Source organism: Bemisia tabaci, unplaced genomic scaffold, assembly GCF_918797505.1.
Source record: "Bemisia tabaci unplaced genomic scaffold, PGI_BMITA_v3".
NCBI lineage: Eukaryota > Metazoa > Arthropoda > Insecta > Hemiptera > Aleyrodidae > Bemisia > Bemisia tabaci.
In genome coordinates this window covers 10,035-16,479 of record NW_027311820.1, presented here as the reverse complement: position 1 = coordinate 16,479, position 6,445 = coordinate 10,035, and the positions used below count along the sequence as shown (strand labels likewise).

Sequence of the window (6,445 nt, the reverse complement as noted above, 5' to 3'; positions counted from 1 at the left end):
CATTTTTAGCGTAATGCACCAATAATTATGAAAGTTGGTGAAAAGTTGTCTAATAGGTTGAACTTAAAAAAGGACATGTCCAAAAAAATTTTGGACCCCCCAAATTTTTTTTTTTAAAAAAAAAGTAGGTGTCTCATGTTACCTCCATTTATCCCTAACATGAGACACTAGGTTAGATTCTTTGTTCTGTCTTATGTTAAGTAGTCTGTAGGTAACATGAGACAAAAATTTACATTTTTAAAAAAGAGGAAGAAAAAAATTTACAAAAAAATTGCTTTTAGAGCATTTAATACTCACGCAACAGAGAAATTTTTGAAAACAAAAATAATTGAAATCGTACTTAAAACGAATGAACAAATTGAAAATAGCCTAAGTCTTTGAGATCCTAGTTTAATGTCTTCATTAAGTCAGTCTTACAGCACTTCTCATAATATCATCACTGTAATCCTTATATTTACGGCTGCCGGCCAATCGACGCAACCTTTTTTCTTGCCTGCCCCTTGGTGATAGATGTGAGCGTTTACCGTTAGATTGTCTTGGATTGTGATTTGTAGGCTGCTTTTGTTGATAACGTGCCATATTGGAAGTCTAAGAAGTAAACAAGCAAAATGAGGGATCAAAAAACATGAAATACTCTTATCAGTGCAACCTAACCGAACCTTTACCTTTCCCTCCGCGGGCCAGCGCACTGCTCACTGAGCTCCTGTAGCCAATATCTTTGTCTCAAAGCTCCCACAAGGCTGTCTCGTCACTAACCATCATCTTACATTGAAAGGTTAGTTACTATTATGGCAAGGCAAGTAAATTGAAAGGTGCTTGTTTGTAAAGGAAAAGTGTCTCATCTTGTCTCATGTTCGGCCAACAATTATAATTTTTTGATTTTTTGACAAAATTTTGAGTAGCGGTCAAAAAAAAAAAAAAATTGCATACAGCCCCATCAACTGGAAGGTATTTGTGAGGTTCAGACACATTTTGAATCTGCATACGGCTGAGGACAATTAAATTACTACCAACACTATTTCGAGCACCAATACTTCTCTCAAAATACTCTTTTCAAAAAAAAATTTATTCCAAAACTTACCTTCGAGTTTAAGACTCGCCTTCTGCAGCACGGCTTCTTCAGATGTTACCCTTTGAGGTTAGCACGCCACTTTTGTTTACAAATCACTCAACAGGGCTACCACGGATGAAAAAAAAAAAAATCCCGACATGTCTCATGTTAGGATGCTGTCTCAAGTTGGGCAAGTAGACAGTACGTACAATAGTCTCTCATTGCTAGAATTATTAAAGTTCCTCTGAGAGGAAACAACGAAACAGTTAAAACCTTTTTTCTTGAAATCGTGCGATTAAATGGACGAATTTGCGTAGCATCAGGGTAACAGTATTGGACTTTGCAAAATGGCTTCTCGGGTTTTATCTCTCTATTAGGAAGCTTAGGAATCTTCTGATTCAAAATGTCTCCTGTAAGGGTTAGTAGACAATTGCGGAGAGCTTTGATACTTACGATATGATTCCTAATATTCTGTAATGAAAATAAAACATGAGAGCAAATTAGGAAAGTTGAAAGGTAGTTGGGCTGATTCTGGTTAGATTGATCAATATAGGAAAATTAGAGAGATAGTGTTAATGGACAATATCAAATGCTTAGAATCAGAAATTAAAAAAAAATAATAAAAAGAAAAAAAGAAAAAAAAAACAGAATTAAAGTGGCGTAAACTTCGATGGGAAAATGTTACTCTACGGATAATAGAAGCGATGCGTGGAAAGAAAGTGTGATAATTTCAAATACATAAGTTTCGCGGCAGCGGGAGGTGGGGTTTCTGCAGAGGTACGGTAGATTCAACCACATTTTTGGCTGGTGCAACTACACTTATGGTTTGCGTCAAAATTTGCCAAAAATATAGTTGACATTTTCATACTTTCTGCTTCGCGCACTCTGAAGAATATTCTTCTTCAAACGAAGTAAAACTGCGTAGCAAACCGTCACATATTGGGTTAATTTACAAAAGCTATTTGTTTTAAATATATTTCAGAATTCATATTTTGAACCACACTGCCCATTATCAGTGAAGAAGAAGTGCCCTGCAAATTAAACCTTGCACATTTGCAGTATTGTTTCATCATTATTTGACAATATCTTGGTCCTATGTTCGAGGAAAATTACCACCTGACAATGTGAAATATGTCACTTCAACGCTATTTTTGCATTACATGTTTTACATTTATGTATGTACACATTCATGTATACTTCGGTCAAATTTCATTATTCTGGCGGTAACTTTGTCGCGAAAATCTGAGAAACATACAGAAATGGGGTCGGTCAGCTGGAGTTGAGTAAATGTTCCACCATTCTCAAAATGGCAGTTAATAACGTAGGTGAAGGGCCGGCGGAACTAGGGTCTTAACGTTTTTGTATCTCCAACATAATTATGGGTGGACTTGTCAAATGTAACGCGTCTCCCGCGAGCCGTTCCCGCCACTTATTTTTCACCAAGTTTCACAGAAATCGATAGTTCAGGAGCCGAGACCGCATTATAGAGCGCGGCCACCACCTTGGATTTTAAGCTTTTGCAAATCTGATCAGTAATTCGAGTTTCTACCTGAAAAATACCCCCTGATACCGAGTTTTACAAAAATAGATGAAAAAGGAGCCAAAATAGCATTTTAGACCACGACCGCCATCTTGGATTTTTGGATTTTGAAAGTATGACCGAAAATTCGAGTTTCCTGTTGTAAAATACCCCCTGCAACCGAATTTCACGAAAATCGTTCGAGAAGGAGCCGACTTAGCATTTTAGGCCACGGTCACCATCTTAGATTTTGAATTTTTAAAAATCTGACCAAAAATTCGAGTTTCCCGTCAAAAAGTAGCCCCCACCACCAATTTTCACATTTATCCGTCGAAAAATACCCCGTAAAACCTGAAATCTCGTCCATAATGCTGTGCCGTCACGCGATATTAGGATTGATCCTGTTCGGCACGGGTACGCGTGAACAACCTCGTATTCCCAATGCATGACTAAACGGAGAAACAACTTTCCGCTCTTGCGGACGTCCTGGGCAACGTATTGGGATCGGAATAATTTTGATAAACTCCTCGCGACAATTGCTAAGCGTGTACCAAGTTTAAAGGAAATAGCTTCGGCCAATTTTTCTCTAGGGGGAAAGAGTGAGCCACGGCAGCTTTATATAGAGTAATAATAATCTTTGGCCGAAGCTTTTCGCCACAATTGCCATCGTCAGGATCTTTAGAGTCTGAAAACTGTATTTAAATATACATTTTTCAATTAATAATAACAACTTTGGTGTAGGCACTTTGTTAATTAGGTAGGAATATAAATCCTAAAGTTTACTAATTTACATCCCTACCTAGTCAACAAAGGCCCTACCAAAGTTGTTATTCTTAATTAAAAAAATGTATTTAAATAGTTTTCTGACTCCAAGACGATGCCTCAGATCATGGAAGTCGGGTCATAACATTGAATTCGTCCTCATAACAAAACAGTTTGTCTATGCTTGATCTGGATCCTCCAGGGAGGAGACAAAGGGAACGCCCAGTAAAAGGGCGGCAACGAAGGTTTTTGAAACAAATGAGGGAGCGCCAACTCTCTGTTGGGATGTAAGAGGGCAGGGTTTAGTTGCCTTTAAGCGTTACAGAAGGCCAGAGAGAGCTGTCAAAGCGACTATCATATACTATTGATTTTTCTTGTCCATGCATCGAATAATATTCTATACAATTTTAAGCTATAAAGTTTGCTCGGTTCTCTTCAAAAAAGTAAGAAACAAAGCGGATATTTTGAAAGACCGCAAGGGAGACGAGGTTTCAAACTTCGTCATCGATACAAACCACTTTGAAGAATTACCTGTCGTTTTAATGCATTCTCATGTAAATCCACAGATAAGAGACTTCTTCTTAATTTTAAGTAGGCTTTGTCAGGACGCTGATCCTCCAAATATTGAAGTACAGCCATGTTGAAAACTTCTTCATCACCGTCGATACATTGGAGGTAGCTGTAACACAATATTATTTCTTAGAAAGTTGACATGTATTTAGACGAATTTTTTTCCGGATACATGAGTATTATTTTTGTTGAAAATAGTTCCGGATACATGAGTATTATTTTTGTTGAAAATAGAAAACTTAATGAGACCAGTGGCAGTAGCAGTCCTAAGAAAATTGACGCCAGTTTTTATCTGAATATACTTATCAAGGTTCTCAGACCTGATGCACGGAAAACTGGGAATAGGACACCACTATCAGATCTCTGTGAGTTATTCATTCATATTACAAAGCCTCAGCTGCTGAAGTGCTTCATCGGACTTAAAATTTTCATGGTATTTAAATATAAAATAAGGAGGAAAAGGGCACCTATGTATAGAAATAGATGTTATAAGTGGTTTTTAAGTTGAGTATCATCAAGTTTTGAACTGCTGTTGTCCTCACTGAATGAATATCACGTTTAAAAACCAGCCTCAACTTAATTAAAATGATACCATAATTAACAAACTTAAACTTATTCGAGTCCCTGAACTTACCAGACAACAGACAACACATAATTTTTAATAACGGATACCCTGCTTCTTTTAGCCCTCTTGAAAATACGGCAATGAACTACACATACCTTGGAGGGAGGTACAGTTCTGTCCTACTTACTTTCACATTTTATGCAAAATTCTTATAAGTATTTATTAAAAATGTGGTATCTACGTAGACACATTTCAACTATCTCTAACTCGTATTCGTTACTCCTTGGTTTACATTCTTATGAAGTAGTACTTACACATACCTGTCATAAACTTTATGCGTCCGAATTCTTATGAACGGATCGATGACTAACGCGGTCGCTAAATCATTGATCCTTGCAAGGTGCTCCGCCTTTTGATTCATATTCTGCAAATATAATTCACTATTATGTTATTTAACCATCGAATAGGATAAAGATCATAACGGGAAGTATTTAAATCAAATGGATTTATATCATTTGGAATCAAGTCGCCAACTTGAATTAAGGTTATACTTAGTTAAGTTGGCAGTCTGAAATTCTGAATTTTGAAAATTGAAAAAAAATAAACTAGATGACGAAATTAAAAATGCTTCGTAAATTTTTGGTTGTATAAGACATGTTTGACATTCCGAAAAATAAAATATTTCTGGACTAAATAAGGAAACATACCATTCATGGCAAACTCTGTTGCATGAGATTCCAGATGATCAAGAGGCCTCTTGAATTTAGATGGACTCCATCAGGTTTGTTCCGATCATAAAAATTCATAATTTCGTCATCTAGTTTATTTTTTTTTTTATGAGGGAGTTTATTTTCAACATTACTCAAATTTATTGTGATCTTTTGTAATTTTTTTATTCTTTAAATTGTCGAAGGTATTTTCTTTACAGTAAGAAGTCTTCTGGATTCGAACTATCCAATCCGCTGTATGAGAGGAGGTCGAATTCAGGGACTTCATAGCGTTATTTGAATCGTTGTTATCCACCCATTTTATTTGTGTTTTTATTTTTAATGTTTTTGGGAAAAATTCGGGGGCAAAATTTCAGATAAGATGTTCAAAGGATTGACTGCAACAGGGATAAGGTTTGGGGGGTGGGAGAAAGTTCTCAAATTCTACTTTCTGGTGATGGAGTAGATTTAAGAACTTTCTGTCAACCCGAACCGCTCGTTTTCCCCCGACTCATCGCTTTATCCGGCCTCTCTTTTTGAGTTAGCTGCACCCATCAAGTAAGTAATGGCATAATTTTCATGGTACCTAAATGCATAGAGTACAGAAGAACCGTAATAACCAATTCTGAACGAAATAAAAATCCAGCGCTTGAGGTTGCAACGCGATTTGGGTCATTTTGACGAATTTTAAATCGAAAGCTGGCAACACTGCAACTCTAAATTGTTCAAATATGCCTTTTCTTATCGAAAACTCTCAGATTGCACATTTTTCGTGAAATTTTGGAGGAAATCACACCTCGAAACCTTCATTTTATCATCAAATTCGATATTTTTGAGTCCGCAACTTGGCAACGCTGCCGCGGGGGGCAAAAAATTTTGTATGGGCATGAAAATTTCAGAAAAGTCACATCTTATACCAGGTTAATACATACTAAAAGTTCAGATCGGTCACGGCAAGGATGAGAGAGAAAAGGTTTAACTTGCCGCCCCGTGCTCAGTGTGCTATTTTACCCTTAAAAAACCGCAAAAATTCGATTATTTTTCAAAAATCTCAAACACTCTACTTCGAAATTGGCCAAAACCCCATCAGGCAGTACCCTACTACAACTTACAATTTGAATTTTTGATTTTGAATGGAAATCACACTCCGAAACCTTCATTTTATCATTAAATTCGATATTTTGGAGTCCGCAACTTGGCAACGCTGCCGCGGGAGCAAAAAAAATTGTATGGGCATGAAAATTTCAGAAAAGTCCCATCTTATACCAGGT

General features: G+C 36.8%; 1 long non-coding RNA gene across 1 annotated transcript; it reads right to left on the bottom strand.

Annotated features, from left to right (window-relative positions):
- Positions 1-271: 271 nt before the first annotated feature.
- Positions 272-1,221, bottom strand: LOC109041458 (uncharacterized). Its single transcript, XR_002009955.2, has 2 exons — positions 1,082-1,221; positions 272-588 (listed from the first exon to the last, which is right to left on the bottom strand). It is a non-coding gene; the product is annotated as an uncharacterized lncRNA (long non-coding RNA).
- Positions 1,222-6,445: the final 5,224 nt, after the last annotated feature.